Genomic DNA, 17377 nt, shown 5'->3' on the forward strand with positions numbered 1-17377 from the left:
CCCTTAAGCTTTTTGGTCTTTAATTCTCTTAATGGTATGGCAACAATCATTAATTGTATTATTAAAAAAGCTTTGAAGACTGTATTAATGTAATGTGACCTCAGATCAGTCAAGATCACATTTTCATTATGATTAAAAGATTCCTTGTCCTGGAACATTGATCTCATCTGCAGTTAAATATGTTAGATGAAGAGCCAGCGTTTTCCTGGATGAGCAGTAGATGGCAATATTGCACTTTGCTCTAGTGTTCCTACTGCTGATGAATCTTCACCTTAGAAAAAGGGGCCATGAACTTTTCCCCTCGGCTTCCAAGAGTATTTTTCACTTACACGGTGTATTAAAAATTCCAGAAGCGAAATAATTTGAAATTACATTTTGAATCCAAAGCTACTTTGATGATGGTCTGAGGAGCTAAGTTTGCCAACCTAGGCACCCAAACTGCATGGCCTAATCCTGCACCCAGGCCTATAAAATGAGCATTTGACTGTTTGGTAATATTGTAGCATCCAGAGTTATTGACTGGATCCAGTGTAACTTCTGTAGCATCAAGTAAGGTACCACATGAGTCCTGGAAGCAAGATCACTGGTTTGGATTCAATTATGATCTCTCAGTGTTTTCTACCTTTGATTGTGTCAGCAATGGGTGAAAACATATGTATTCAGAAGGAAAAAAAAATAGAAAATGTCAGAACATCCCATTTTAATATTTTCTGAATGAAAAGTTTTTTGATTTTTTTGTTTTTAAATTTCACTTTAGTTTATAGTAAAAAAAAATCAGAAAGGATTGAAATCAAAACGAAATGTTTTGACTGACCTGGAATTTCATTTTGTGAACATTTTTCAATTTTTGGGGTTTTTTTGTCCTAATTTGAGATGCTTTTTTCCCCTTTGAAATCTTGAAAATTTTTCACAGGATGGAAAATCTCTTTTCTGACCAGCTCTGTCCATCAGTTTGGTTTCTAACATGAGAGAAAAAGTTCCGACTGGTGCTCTCCATAGAATTCACAGTTAGCATGTCCTCTTCTTTCACACTTCTGCATTCAGACAGATCCCGGTCGGGGTGCCTAGACAGCATGGCAAGGAGTGCTTTACAAATAGCTAAGATTAATTATGTGGTTACCAGGTCTTAGCGGGCTAAGTGTGCTGTGGTGTGATGCGCTATAAAGCTGAGCAGGTGGACAAGGATTTCAGAATGAAAGTGACATCTAGGGTCAGCAATGTATGAAAATTCAATATGCTGTGGTAGCTGACTGTGTCATCCAAACAAAATGGATGGCACATAGCTGCTTTTGTGGGTATATACAATATATCTCCAATTTTTTGTCTGGCACTAAAGGTAGTGTCCCAGAACTCCACCCTATACGTTAAAATGGTTTATACGGGGAGTTCTGGAAAGCAGCAGAGAGCGTAAAGCGGTGTTAGACCACAAATGCTGACTGACTTATCTATAAATAGCTACTGTCTATTCAGTCCCTGTGATTGTTCATAGAAAGGGCCAGGGTGATTTTTAATAGCTTCACTGGCTGAAGGAAAGTTCCTGGGGCATTAAATAGATAGCAGGAAGATTGTTCCATCCCCCATCACTTCATCCAGCCTGTGCTGCCCCAAGTGGCATAACTTGGTGAAGCAGAAAACTAAAATAATGCAGAATGTTCTCCAGCTGGAGTGAAGAACAGATGTTCCACCACTGAAATGACAGCAGCAGGCCAGATCTGGTGCAGAAGGCTTGCAATGCTGGATACCTCTGAAAGAAGAAATCTTTGTAAGATGTATAGCGATGTCCTAAAGCATTATTCTTTTTTAAAAATTTGTTTATGGTAGTACCCGCAATGTGCTATGTATTTTCTAGCCATTTAGGAATGGATGGTCTTTCCCAAGGAACTTGCAGTCTAAGGGCAGACAGAAAAGTAGGCAGATGTTGGGAGGAGAGGGATGTATGCATGAATGAAGGCATGTGTGTATAATAAATATACCCATATATAATACTGTCACAGGCTGGCTGGCCCCAGTAAATGAAGTAGGTCTGTCCTGCTCCCATGTGCCAGAGCAGATGCTTCAATTTGGCCACTTAAGATGGCAGGGCAAACACCTGAGGACTATGAAGGCTCAGGGAATGACCAGGTGAGAGGGAGCCCCAGCGAGTCAGAGCAGACTGGTTCAGTCAGGAAGAGCAGTTGCGAGCTGCCCTGGGGCGCAACCAGAATTTTGCTAAGGAGGGTGCCCAAGTTTCCTGCCTGGCCACCCCAATTTGAGGGGCATTACGACCCTGTGTGCCAGGTCACAATGCCACTCAACCTGGGCATTGCTGGGCCTCCGTCATGACAGGGGACCATCCAGGCGAACTCTGAGCAATTGGCGTTGTGTCCTGGAACATGGAGTCACAACGCCACTCACTTAAATTTGGCCCGGGCGGCCTTCTGACATGTTTTCAGGAGCTGGGGAGGGGAAGCTACTTCCCCTCCCCCCTGTTGGGCCTCTGGAGCTACCAGGGAAGAAAGAAAGCAGAAGGTGGTTTGTGTGAGAGGGCTGAAGGCAGGGGAGCAGCAAGAGCGGTTTGCTGGCTGGTGTCCCTAAGCCGGAGAGTGCTGAAGGCAGGAGAGCCAGAGGCCCAGAGCCAAAGGCTGGAGGGGGCTGAAGACAGGGGAGCTGTAAAGGAGCATATCTGCTGACTGCTCCAGGGCTGGAGGAGCTGGACTGAGAGGGGTGTGAGGGATGCTCCCCTGGTAAGGGTGTTCCCAGCAGAGAGGCTGAGGGTTCCTGCTAGGAAGAGCAGGGTTGCACTCCAGCTGGAAGAGGCTATTCTGTACAAGGACAGGGGAGGACTGACAGAGTCCCAGCATGGTCAAAGGTCCCAGTGTGCGGTATGTGGGGCATCAAGGGGTGAGGTGTCTTGAATTTTAATGTCTGCTTGCATGGGGTGAGAAATGGACTCATGTTTGGGACTTTTGTTGTGGACTGTTTGGACTACATTGTTCTAATTAACCAGCCCCCAGCAGGGGTGGTATTGAGACAAGAAAGCCCAAAGCGAAATTATTGGGTGACCTGAGTGGGCATGTCATGCTAAGGTCTGCCACAAGAGGGCACTCCAAGCCAGGTTGCCCTTTGACAGATATCTATGCGTGTGTGTGGTATATTGCATCCTGATGAAGCAGCAAAGAATCCTGTGGCACCTTATAGACTAACAGATGTTTTGAAGCATGAGCCTTCGTGGGCGAATACCCACTTCTTCGGATGCAAGCAGTGGAAATTTCCAGGGGCAGGTGTGTATATATAAGCAAGCAAGAAGCAAGCTAGAGATAACGATGGATTCCAAGGGCTTTACAGACCAAGAATAATGGACTTGTCTCAGTCATTAAAATGCAGCCACCTTTGGGGTGAAACAGAGCAGCTGTGCAACAGCTCATAGCAACAACATACAATAATTTTAGACGGTGCAGAAAAATACTGTATCCAGTTAAAAGTTCAGAGAAAATTGTAGATGGACAGAGTGAAATTAGCTATCTTTGGCCAGCACACAGGAGTTTAGCATCCCTCCTCTTCTGAAAAGTGCCACAAGTGCTTCAACCACCAATGCAGAAGATATGGTGGGCGCATACGGTGTAGCTCAAAGGTCACCGGGTCAGGTTTTTTGGAGTCAATGCATAATTTCGAGCTCCGTCTTCAACTGCATTCACCCACTACAATACGCACTACCGTGCTTTACCCGTACTAGAGAACGCATGCTTGACTGATTTAATAACAACTTCCCTCATGTCGGCAAAGATTTTATTAGAATTGAAATATTTCCAGCCTTACACAAAAGCTGGCATTGAGACCAGGGCTACGGAGGGACTTGGCAACAGCCTTTCAATTGTCTTCCACTGACTGCTATCTCAAGATTGGGTGCTATCCTAGGGCATTTAATTTAACAATGAATTGTTGTGAAGTCTTGGTGTCAGTAGATAGTCTATACGTTGGGTATCTGCTGTCTCTGGCAATTCTTTGGTTCCCCGTTAAATGCATGGTTTGTGCTTTGTGATTTGGAATGAGCAATGAAAGCCTGTCGAGGTTTGGGGCCAGAACCTCTCCTGCCCAGCATAGTTGGGGAAGCATCATGTATGGAAAAGGGGTAAAAAACAAACAAACCTGCAAATGGAGAGGAAAGGCAGCTGGGAAGCATGTTCCCCCAGAGCCTCAGACTCTCTGTGTGAACAGTGCGGACTTGGGGTAAGGTGGCAGTGATACAAGTGAAAAAGGATGCTGATGTCCAGGAAATAAGCACACTTGAAAATTGCTCTTGAGACCAGTTAGTCTTACCTAGTAATCAACACATATAGAAGCTAGACAATGCTGAAGCAGTGAGTTCTGAAGACATTGGTAACCCACACGCTGTGGAGTGGATGCAATTCTGTGTCCAAGAAGTTAATAGTAAGGCCTTTCTCAGCAAATAAAGTGATGTTGTAGCATGCCCTGATACCCATGAGAGACCTCCTCAGACACATGAGAAAGTGCAGTGCAGTGGATAACCAGATAGCAGGGCAGAGGCCACTCCACCTTGCTGAGGCCAAACTTCTGCTTTCAGGGAGTGATACCTTCTGTGCTGTCATACCACAGAAAGACGAGTTGTTACAGGCTGCCTGGCCCTTTAAGGAGAGCTGGGCCCATCCTCACCTCTGGTGGATCAGCTACCTCCCAGCGGAGGCTGATCAGGTGATAATAAAAGCCAGTAAGTGGCTCCCTTGGGGGAGAGAGCTGCCAGGAGCAGGAAGTTGCTAGACCAAGGGGGAGGAGGTACAGGAAGCAGTCTGGCTCCTGTGAGAGGCCCTGGAACAGGGTGACTCTCAGGCAAATGTCCTGTAGAGCGGAAACCCGTAGAGAATAGACAGCCCCTGCAGAAGACCCCAAGTTAGAGAGAAAAGATGATGGATGTGTTGCACTAATTTTATGTGAAAGAAATAAAGTTGAAGCCCCGAGTAAAGAGCATGGATCCGTTTCCCAACATCCTGGGCTAAAGGGACAGGTCAGTAACCTACAGATGGCCTCAGACAACTAATAGTAAGTTAGTGAGATACCTCTCGGCCTTCTCTAATTAGAATCACATGCCAAAATTCTCTCTTTTGGCTGGTTAAGGTTCTTCTTTTGAGTACCTGGCCCCTGGGTTTCACAGCTCCTTGAACAGTAGTGCATAGCTAGATTTCCCCCCCCCCCCAAAGCTTTTCACTGACAATTATTGATGCTCTGGTCTTCCAGTTGCAGGGGGGAGAAATGAACAAACCCCTCTGATACCAATTTTCGCCCTGACAGTAATTTGAGTAGAAATGGCTTTGCCTACAAAAAAAATAAATAAATAAAAGTTGTACGAAAAGCTTCAGTTGGAGCTGCCATGTTTCGTTCTTGTTTCTGAAGCCCCTACAGGCCATGTCACATATGCGGGTCATCAGGTCTATTGATTAAGTGTCAGGCCCTTAGGTGTCAGTAATCAATAATACTAACCTACAGAAAACATGGCTGAGATTTGCTAACCCACCGCACTTTCCCAGTCTTTCTTTTTCTTCCAAGCAAGTCATGTTGATCATTAAAAATAGCAATCTGTACACAAGTTACCGTGGAGGAGAGAAAAATATCATTTGGCTACCAACTGCTGGCGGGAGGGTGCCATTTACAATACTTAATCATTTGATCTCCCCTTCACAAGGTGTGGGGGAGGAAAGGGACAGGAAAGAGAAATTCCAGTTGAATAACTCTTGAGAAGTGGAGCTGAATAGTGATTGAGTCTGGAGGAGCCTAAGAGTTTTGACCCTGACAGCTTATTAATATTTAATCAGGTGCCAGATTTTGGTTTACTGCTAGAAATCTGTGCAACTGACCCTCTTCAGCCAGGGACGCTGCACTTTCCTTCTCCGTATCTAGTGCTCTATCCCCTCCACACCTGCTCCTATGTGGAGTAATTCTCAGCCACGAGGAGTTCCATTTATTCCGTATTTGTGGGACTAAAGAGGTGGTGGGGTTGTCAGTTTGTCAGGAATTATTTCAGTCAAATGTCACATCTTTTTGCATTCTCAGTATGTCTCCAAACAGGCTTTCTCACATCAATCACCTTTTCGGAATCATTCCCCAAAGAATTTCTGCCAATAATTCTTGGTTTGCAGATTTTGTTGTGAGTAGTTCGTTGAGAATTTGATCTTTTCAATTCAAGCTGTTTTGACGGGATGCATAGATCACATGGTATGTTTATCCTTCCTGATTGGTTGAATTTAGCAATTTGGAATCTGGCTGTTTCTTCGGTGTCTTTGTTGTCTTCGTCTTTTTCAGGGGCCCATTGTGCTAGCCACCGTACAAACCCGTACTGAGCAGCAGTCCCTGCCCTGAAGATCTTACAACCTAAAAAGAGAAAATAGGCAAAGGGTGGGAGCAGGGGAACACGATTATATCCCCATTTCTGCCGATGTGAAACTGAGCTCATGGAGGATAAATGACTTGCCCAGGGCCACAGGTAATCTGAGGTAGAGTTGTAAATTGAACCTAGATCTCCTGAATCTGTCCAGTGCCTTGAATACATAGGGTAGGGTTTTCCAATGTGCTAGTGCTGGCCTGTCTTTGCTTCCACTGAAGTCAAAGGAAAAATTCTCAGTGGGAGGAGAGTTAGAACAACATTGAGTGTTGCCAGAGATGTGCTACTTGACTAGATGGGTGTTGTTGGGTCTGATCCAGTATGGCAATTCCTGTGAATGCTTTAGAGATTCCCACCCAAGATCATGCATTCTGCCTTTCTGTGAAAGCTCTACAGTAGCTGTTCGCAAGCAGAGCATTCAGTGTGCTCACTGGCTGTAGTTGTCTCCATCATGTCAGTCCAGTTTGGTATTTCCTTCGTTGCTTACCAGTATTGATTTTGAAGCACTTCTGTTTGCTTTTATGGTTCTTAGTAACGGTCCAGATCATCTTTAGGGTTTTGTTTTATTTTTTGCTGCCCTGGCTATTCTATTTAGACTAATCGAGATCTGTTGATTTATTTGTTTTCCCCTTAATATGCCTGTGGAAACATTTGGAGACTGAGATTTTAGTCTGTGTCGATGTGCCGTCACTGGGGAATCTGCTTCTGCTTTACATTTAGAAAGTTTGTATCTGTTTCAGTTTTTAAAATCAAAATCTGAAAATGGTAAGGCACCCTGAGACACACTGTTCTTGTCATGAGATTTTTTTTGTATTGCATAAACATCAGTTAGTTTAGCAATAACCCAGTTACAACTGCGCTCAATTACCCGCTGGTACTGTGAGTAACTTCAACTGCCAAGTATTTGTCTAGTTGCAGAGGCCAAAATTGGTTTGGAAAATTGCTAATTAATTGGGTGAGGTGGGAAAACCCAGGGGGGCCAGCTGGGGACTGGAGACGAACTTGGGACTCTGAGGGCCCAGGACCACGGAAGGAGGGACAAGAGCAGTAGGAGTTGAGAGCAGGTGTGAGGGGGACTGGACAGGAGAGGGGAATAGAGGGATTGAGGGGAAAGGAAGAGCAGAAATCTTGAAAGGAAAAATCTGAAGGAGAAGAGGGGGAAAGGAAAGGGCATGAAATGAAGCTGAGAGGAAAAAGTCAGTTGCTGAAAATGACTGAAAGACGCACTCAGATTTAGGTAAAAAGTAAAGGCCGGGAAAAGCAAAAGGAAAGAAGGGAGAGGAAACTGACTGTGTCCTTGGAAATCACTGTCTGGAGCTATATAATTTAATTCAGATTTGCTTGTGTCCAGCAACAGAGACCCTACCTATGTTACCAGCCTATGAACAGGAAGGGATAAATTCCTCCTGGAATCTGGCCCTCATTAAGTTTGACTCCAACCTCCTTTTTGCTGAAGTAGGGAACAATAGTACATCACTCGTAGGCAGGCCCTGTGCCCTGCTCACACAGGCCCAAACCCTGCTGATGTTTCTGGCCCATCCACTGAGGGAGTCAGCCCTACCCAACGGGGAGGAGCTGACAGATCAGGGCCCAAATGGGAAGTTCCTACAGGCTCTGAAGTTGCTCTCCTCCAGCACCCAACTGGCTGTGTGGTTTTTTTGGCGGGGTGCTCGTCCTTAGCCTGCAGTATGATGAGTAGGACTGGAGAAAGAGGGTCAGGTTTCAGGAGGGGCCTACTTTGGTATGACACATGGAGCTCAGGGATGCAAGCTGGGCCAGTCTGCTACCTGATGAACACAGGCCCATTGTGTGATGGGCCTCTCTGCATGGCCAGCAAAAATCTCATTCCTACACCTCTCCCTGGTGCATCACACATTACTAATGAACACAACCCTGACAGCCAGGTCTTTGGGGCACATTGCCTGCCTGTCTCCAAGGGGGTTATTTTGGGGAGGACTAATTGAAGATGTTTACTGTCCCCTCCTGCCTACTGGGTGCTTGATCTGACCCCCAGCTGGTGCTTTTGCCCCATCAGCTATCAACAAGAAAAAAACAAATCAGCCTGGGTCCCCATCTGCTGCCGTGAGGGAACTTATAGTACAGCTGTGTATCCTCTGCTGGGCGTATTGCACATTGGACAACAAATGGAGACAATGTGGCCTAGCGGATAGATCACTGGACTGGGATTCAGGAGACTTAACTTCTGTTCCTGGCTTGGCCACCATTCTGTAGGGTGACCTTGGGCAAGCCACTCCTCCTCTTTGTGCCTCAGTTTCCCCATCTGTAAAATAGGAATTGTGATCTTTCCTGTTCTTTGAGATGCACCCTTTAAAATCCTAGATAGGAGCTACTGTAGCTCTGATTATTATTTATTATCATCCCCTTGCTAAGCCTAGATTTAACCAGTGTCGCTTTGCCCTTTTACTTGCAGGAGAACGAAAGAAAGAAAAACACACTGCTCCCCGGCTCTCTTTCAGGAAGGGAGGGAAGCTTTTAATTATTTATGCACCTCCTTTTCATGTTGTGTCTGCTTTTAGAATCGTTATCATTATGGCTGTGAAGGCCATAGGCTCTACATAAATCATCAGATAAATAATAAATAAGTCATCATTAAGTATTGAGCTGGTAATATTTATGCCTGTCGGGATAGGGCAAGAATACTATAGATACCACTGTGTTTAACAATGAAAAAATCCAATGGCTGCCTACATTAGTGGACTTATCATTTAAGACTGAGTTTCACAAGTCCAGGCCCCTAGTTTTGGGAAGACTCAATGAGAAAATGCCCTTAGGAATATTGAGAGAATTAGCCAGCAAGGCATTATATATATGTATAATGCACACTGGCAGCCATATATATATATATGTAATGCACAGTGCAGCACAGTGACAAGTGGCTACAGGGTTGTGAGACTTCAAGTCACTTGAACACACATGGGCTCCTGCTCCACCAATTAAGGCCTCGATTCTTCCAAAGACTTATGCACGTCAATAATCCCATTGTTTTCAATAGGGCTACGGATGTGCTTAAAGTTAAGCATGTGTACGTCTTTGTGGGATCAAAGTCTAAGCTGCTAAGCTACCTCTGATTCACAGCCCTCAAGCAAAGGTCTAAGTAGATACATAATTAAAGGTCAATGGACTCTGGGTTCTATCAGATCTGTTGGGGGAAAGAATTCCAGAAGTGAGGGCTCTCCAGTGATAACCTCATGTCTCCTGCCCACTAGGCTGAGGGGTTCTGGGCAGGGGCAGCCCAGCAGTTCTCAGTTGGGTCAGCAGTGTGTGGCATGGCTCAAGGAGGCATAACAGAGGGGGACATGTGCCCTCTCATAGAGTTTTAAAAAAGCATAGAGGGTTGGATGTTAGTCCTAGTCTGGGCTGGAAACATCTTTGTGTCTCTAGTAACAGTGAGCAGGAAGGAGGAAGGCAATGGATACCTCAGTCATCACAATACGTGAGGGGTAAATTTCAGCCATCAGAGCCGAGGGGCACCCCAACTCCCCTCAGCTTCTGCTTTGGTTAATTCTCTGTAGTACTTGGTCTCTCATCTGTACCCATTTTACAGCCAAGACCGTTGTTGTTGTTGTTGTTGTTATTTTGCAGAAAGGTGCTGTTAGCAAAAGCAAAAGCTGCCCCCTGCTCTTAGTGTCCGGGTGTATCGCTATCTGCATGAAGGAACATTCACCTTCAAACATTGGCATCCCCAACTGCCTCCAGATTTTTTGCTCCCTGCTGCTCATTTCTAAGGATGGGCTCAAGCTACAGAGGAGAGATAGAATCATAGAATCATAGAATCTCAGGGTTGGAAGGGACCTCAGGAGGTCATCTACTCCAACCCCCTGCTCAAAGCAGGACCAAACCCAACTAAATCATCCCAGCCAGGGCTTTGTCAAGCCTGACCTTAAAAACCTCTAAGGAAGGAGATTCCACTACCTCCCTAGGTAACCCATTCCAGTTCTTCACCACCCTAGGGCCAAAGTTCAGGGCCGATTGGATCCAAAGTTTCTTTTGACCAAGTGCAGATATTCAGGCAGCTGTAAAGGCCAGGATCTGAACTTCCCCAGAGCTCAGAGGGAATTGGGTTTTGACTACGTTCCAAAAGCAAAAGGAACAAAATCCGCCTGAAATAATTCACAAGGAACAAGGTGGAGCCATTAAAACATTCTGACTTCCCAGCAGTCCCCTCACTGGGACTGCGGGGAGGAAGCATGGTCTGAGGAGGACCTAGGGCAGGATGGGAGTCAGGAAGGAAATCCTGAATTCTGATCTTGGCTCTGCATTGACTTGCTGAGTGGCCTTGGACAACTCCCTTGCACAATACGATACCCTGCATATCCAGGGCCTGTGAGGACGCTAATCATACAAGGTGATGTATTAGGGCTAAGAGGTGTTACTATCCCTTCACATGACCCTTTGATAACGTTTTGTCTTCAGTTGCCATTTAGGTATAAATGCTAAACAGCTTCACAATGGGACTTAAAATGAGGGTAATTCTCTCCTCACCTACCCAGATCAACTTCACTTGGGGGAAAACCCTGGAGCATGGAATACCCTGGATGCAGTGGAAATGGTATGGGACTGGTGGGCAAGACGCTAGAAACATGTGAACACTGCATACTATAGAGTGCAGGGCTTTTGGAGGCAGGCTGGAGAAAAGACAGGCCTTGTGGTCTGCAACTGCATAGATTCCCAGTTTTGGTGTCAATTCCATTTCTCTCTTCCCCCTTTCTGTGGATACTCTGGCTATGCGCTGGGACCAGGATTTTTCCCTGAGATTCGCTGACAGACACATTACAATGCAATGAAAAAATGTGGGACTGACTTTCATTCTTCTTCACAATAAAGAGAATTCCCCTATATCTAAGCACACTGCAAACTGATTCCACTACATAGTGTATTTATTTCACCAGATAATACGTTATCCATGAGATGATACATCTCCATTTCAAGGATGTCCTAGACCAGTGGCTCTCAACTTTTCCAGACTACTATGCCCCTTTCTGGAGGCTGATTTGTCTTGAGTACCTCAAGTTTCCCTCACTTAAAATCTACTTGATTACATAATCAGACATAAAAATATAAAAGTGTCACAGCTCACTATTACTGCAAAATTGCTGACTTTCTCATTTTAACGTATAATTATAAAATCAATTGGAATATAAATATTGTACCAACATCTCAGTGTACAGTAGATAGAGGAGTATAAACAAGTCATTATGTGAAATTTTAGTCTGTATCCCTTCGCTAGTGCTTTTTATGTAGCCTGTTGTAAAACCAGGCAAATATCTAGATGAGTTGACATACCCCTGGAAGACCTCTGTGTACCCTGGTTGAGAACCACTGGCCTAAGGCAACAGGAAGTTGAAGACAGTGATACATAATCTCATCCAGGCAATTGTATATATGATGTATGAGCTCATCTGACCCCTCATTGCCCCATGGCACAAATGCATTTTCGCCCTCTGAGGTGCTATGCGATCCTGGTGGTTATTTGGCAGTGCACCAAACTCAGGAGTGGAAGACTCGGAGGCATCACCGGTGTAACTTCGTTGAAGTCAAAGGGGTTCGATCTACCTGGTTTGAATCTGCCTGGGTCTCATTTATTTCATTGGAGACTTTTTTTTTTAAACTAGGTATCAGAATCAAGTTCCAAGCATCTGCCCTGCTGTCCTTTAGCTACCAGGAGTTACCTTCCCTGGTAAAACCCATGACTACAGTAGCCTCTGGCATTAGGAAAGTCCTGTATGTCAGGATATATATATTTGTTGGCCTTTGCTCACTTTTGAAGCAGCTAAGTGCACCTGGCTTCACTGATATGGAAAAACTCTGAAGTTTCCTTTCCCCCAGGGGGTGACCATCCATCTCATTGCCTGTGAGAAATACCACCAAGTCAGCATGACTAAAATTCAGAAACTTACTGCTGTCCTTACTCTTAGTGCAAGTCCCCAGCTGGGACTCTAGTTCACTGCACTTGAAGGCAGAAGTTCAGTGCACTAAAACAGTTAGTGCATTTAGCCAGCATAAAACCTACTCCTTCCCGCCCCTCCCCCACCACTCATGTGGTTTGTTCTTGTTCAATATCAATTGGCTGGTAAATTCCCTTCATTTTTTTTTCATTCTAAGTGTAATTTTTACCAATACAAGAGTGGGAACACTGTGACTAATTATAAAACCATTACATGATTAAACTCAATTAACTTCCAATAACCCTTGAAATGTGCTTAATGCTAGCTATTGGCCCTGATTGAACCAATAAATACTGCTCACCTTTTGCAATGTATATGAAAAGAGGTGGTTATAGAGTATGCTCAGACCCGGCTGCTCCAGGGGATGGCTGTAGTTCGGATGAGGTTTTGGCAGCGTATTATGGAACAGAGTTAAATTAAACGGGTCCCAGAGGTTCAGATGCTGCCATGTCAGGAAGCTCGAATGAAGAGGCTAGAGGCCCCCAACTGTTGGTACAATTTTTTTCACTTTCCCCATCATGCAATAATACTTAGCACTTCTATAGAGTCCTCCATCTCATGATCCCAATCTGCTTTGCAAAAGTTAGTCATACCTCACAAATCCCCCGAGAAACAGAGAAGTATTTCTAGCTCCACTTTATAGACAAAGGCAATTGAGGCACAGAGAGAGATTCTGAGATTTGCCCAAGCTTATCCAGTGGCAGTGCCAAGATTAAAACCCAACGGTCCTGATCCCAAAGCATGTGCTTTATCCATTAGATCGTGCTACCTCTCAAATGTGGTGTAGATTTGGCATATCCATCTCCTCCTTCAAAATAAAGTGTGGTTTTATAGTAACTCCACTGCAGAGCCATTTCCATTTCAAAGTGTAAGTACAAATCTTTCTCAGTGACTAGACACACCTGGATGCCCATCTTTTCAGCTTCCTGCCTGCAGCCTAAAGCTCTTACAACTGGCAATAGACTTCTGACAAGAACTCGGATTGGCTAATAGAGCTGTGTCACTATAGGCAAAGAATAGATGCTGGACAGAGTTTGTGCGTTAGGTAGTTGGTTGCAGAGTCTTTAACTAGGCAGGGGCCAGATTGTCTCATCAGTAAGACGTCATTCTGTCCACTGATCTCCATCATGCTGTGTGTGACGTTGTGCTCTATAAGATTTTATGAAAGTATGCTGATGAGTGTGAACATAATGTAACTAAAATACGCTTCATGCAAAAGGTCTCTTGTAAGGTATCATTACAAACCTATAATCTACTGAGTGTGGTCATCCTATATGTATAAATGTATCAGAAACTAGAAATATGAAGTATAACTCTGAGGACCTATTGTAATTATGCAAAATGTCAGCCATTAATGGTGGTTTGGAATCTTGATGACTCCCATTAACCAGGACAATTGACTGTAGATGTCTCTGTTTTACTTGTAAGTCTTCCTGTATACGTGTGTGCTAGCAAGTGGGCAATGAAGTCTTGCAGTGACATGTGATCATGTCACCTGAACTGGAATCCATCTTTAACCTAGTGCTTTTCCATTGAGAAGGAGGGGGTGAGAACCCAGAGAGGGACAAGGGATTCCCGCCTTATGCAAAAGATATATAAATGGGTGGAACAGAACAAAAGGGGCAGCCATCATGAGACATCCCCTAGCTACCACCTGAGCTCGAACAAGGACTGTACCGGGGAAATGATTGTGCCCAGACTAGGAAGGTGTCCAGTCTGTGATAGAAGCTTATTGAAACATCTCTGAGGGTGAGATTTTATCTGTATTCAGCTTTCTTACTGTATTAGACTCAGACTTGCGTGTTTTATTTTATTTTACTTGGTAATTCACTTTGTTCTGTCTGTTACTACTTGGAACCACTTAAATCCTACTTTCTGTATTTAATAAAATCACTTTTTACTTATTAATTAACCCAGAGTATGTATTAAAAGCTGGGGGGGGGAACAGCTGTGCATATCTCTCTATCTCTCTAACAGCTGTGCATATCTCTCTGTATTTATACAGGGTAAAACGGATTTATTTGGAGTTTGGACCCCATTGAGAGTTGGGCATCTGAGTGTTAAAGACAGGAACACTTCTCAGGTTGCTTTCAGTTAAGTCTGCAGCTTTGGGGCACGTGGTTCAGATCCTGGGTCTGTGTTAGACGTCATTCTGTCCACTGATCTCCATCATGCTGTGCATTAGCCGCATTGAGTGACCTTCATAATCTTATTGACTGTCCTCCCTTTAATACCTTTGCCTGTTGTCTTACGGTCGCCTTGTTGTGTCATGTCTGAAATTGGTTTGGAAACTCCCTGAGGAAGGGCTCTTGTCTTTTATCTGCTTTGAGAGGCACCTGGCACACTTTCAATTGCTGTTATAATAAAAATAAAAATAAATAAATAATAATTCATAATAAATTAATAATTGGGCTCAAGGTCTTTAATAAGCTATACAGTTGGAAGGAACATGACCAGTTCACTGAGGCTGATGCACTAGGCTGAACATAGTCAATGGAGTTGGACCCATTTGTGAATTTGACCCTCAGTACCTCACAGATCAATTTTTGTCCAGTCCTGATAATCCCAGCCACGCTGGGTCACCAGTGGTAGCCTTGCTGACTTTCAGCATTTTTTCTCTTCCCTTTGAGATGCTCAGATCCCTTTGGATAATCTTGAAGGACAATCATAGGAGGTCTCAACCAATCTATTAAACCATGGGGGGGTGTCTGATCGACTTATGTTATTCATGTTGTGTCATACCTTCCTCCATGAGTGTAATGGGTGTGAGGCCGGAAACTTTCGGTCCAATAGGATCAGTTAGGGGTGTGTGTTTAGATGAAATATTTGCAAATAACACTGGAAATGTCTAGCTGCCCTTAGCGCACATGTCAAGGTGGGCGGTCTGCCCGTTGTCCATATGTCGGGTTAGCCCTATTTAGCAATGCGAAGGGCGCCTTTCCTTCCGGCTGCTGTTATATGACTTAGGAAGCTTCACTTTCTCCTTCAAAAGGAAGTGAACATCATGGATCCTATACCAAAGCATTGTGGTCCATTGTGAAAGAGGATACTGCAATTTGCAGAGTGCAGGTAAAGGTTCTTCAGGATCCAACAGCTTGCTCTGCAGAATTCATCCCGAGCAGCATGGGTACATTGCGTCGACAAGGGGTTGGGCTGGTAATACATTCCTGCTGTCCTGCCACCAGCATGATACTGACCTTTGGTTTTCCTTTCCACTGCGTAATTACATGGTTGCACCACCTCCAAATACCCTTTCCCCCTGCCCCTGGCCTGCTCTTCTTATTCTCCCTTCTGTTGCTGCCCCCTCCATCTCTTGACTTTTGCTCTTACCCCTCTCCTGCGGTCCTGCCCACAGGTCCTCATTACCTTGCGTGATGTTTAAAGCAGCTGACTCCCTGTGGACCCCTCACTAATATCTCCTCTGCGCGGGCGGGTGGGGGAGTGAAAATAGGTGCTTCCTGTTTAATTTTTGCTTTGTTGCTGCTTGTTTAACCTTTAAGCAGGTGCTTGGCTGTTGTTCGCCTGGTGCTGGTTTTCATGGGATCGCCCCTTGTAAATAAATAGAGACAGGGCAGGAGACCAAATGCAGATGCTCACCACTGTATTATTTCCTGTGAGGCTGTTAAAGGCCGTTTTCAGCTTATCCATCCATCTTTGTCGATTTGCCTCCTGTGTCCATCCACTTGTGCATTTATTTTAGTGATAATACAGTATTAGCAACTGTATCATCCCCTTGGATTGTAATGGTGCTTTTCAGAATAAAGCCAGAGATGCAAAGTACGCTGAACCCATTATAAAAAAATAAAAGGCCTTTCCTTGATGGCATTTAGCTCAATAAACACAGTTTGTCAGAGATGTCTTTATCTCCTTGCATTTAAACGATTAAATGTTGGTAAAAATAGCTTCAGAAATAAAACATGAAGAGAGCTTCTGGCAAAGCCCTGTCCAGTTTAATTCATACATTAAATATTTGCTAGTAGGGTCAAAAGCTGAACGCTTAGATATTTTGCCCTTTGAATGAACTGAGCTAAAATAAAGGCAAGGAAATCAGTTCTGTAGAAGCTCTCTCCAGTATACTGGGATCAATTTAAACATCAAAGGTTTCATAGATCATACAGACAGACAGCTATATTATTATGGGCAATTAATGCTCAGAGAGGTGTTTCCTGATTTCTGAATCTTGTGCAGGGAAGATAATATTAAAAATGCAGAGTTTTAATTATGGAAAAGGTAATCCTTGATCCTTCACTACTGAAAAATAGAACAGTTTATTTTGCATTAATTAATGTAGAAAACCCCACATCTAAATCTTTGCATCGATGCAACATTTTTACAGTCACATTAGCATTTATATTTCTAAAGGTGATTTTTTAGACAGCTCGATAAATGATATGCTGGTCACCTCCAGGTGGATGGAAAGATGCTCATACAATGCAAATTGGCACAAGATTACATAACAGTCAACGCTCTGTTGGTCTCAGATCGTGATGAACAGGTATATACAGTGCGTTGGAGCTAATCCTTCGTTTAACACCTCTCAAAACCCATCCATGTCTTGGTAGGTATGATGGTGTGTGAAAAGAGGTTAGTTAGAGTGCACAGCAGGTTATGCACAGAAAGGATCTCAGTCCAACCTCTGTCTCCTTTAGGTTTTAAACTAGGAATATCTTCACTGTAATATACTTGGCTTGGTGGGGCCAAAAGCACCAGATACAATCAGCTTTGTAATTAAATTCTGCGATGGCTTTTCCAAAACAGCTTACCGATTCTGAAGTTGAATTCTTCGATTTTGGCTTTGAGATTGAGGAAGCGAGCAAGAGTCAATCGCTATAAGTAACTTGAGCTAAAATTCCTTTAATTCTGCTGTAAGTCTGCGTATATCTTCAAAGACACTTTGTCAGACTTGCTCAGACACCAAGTTTCAAACATCAGCTTTTTCTCTGGTTCAGTAATCTCTTTACATTGCTTATTTCTACAATCGGGTGCCAACCAGGATCTCAGCATGGGAATGAAAGACTCACATGTAGTGTGTAAGTAACAT

Source organism: Mauremys reevesii, linkage group 10 (assembly GCF_016161935.1).
Source record: "Mauremys reevesii isolate NIE-2019 linkage group 10, ASM1616193v1, whole genome shotgun sequence".
Classification (NCBI taxonomy): domain Eukaryota; kingdom Metazoa; phylum Chordata; order Testudines; family Geoemydidae; genus Mauremys; species Mauremys reevesii.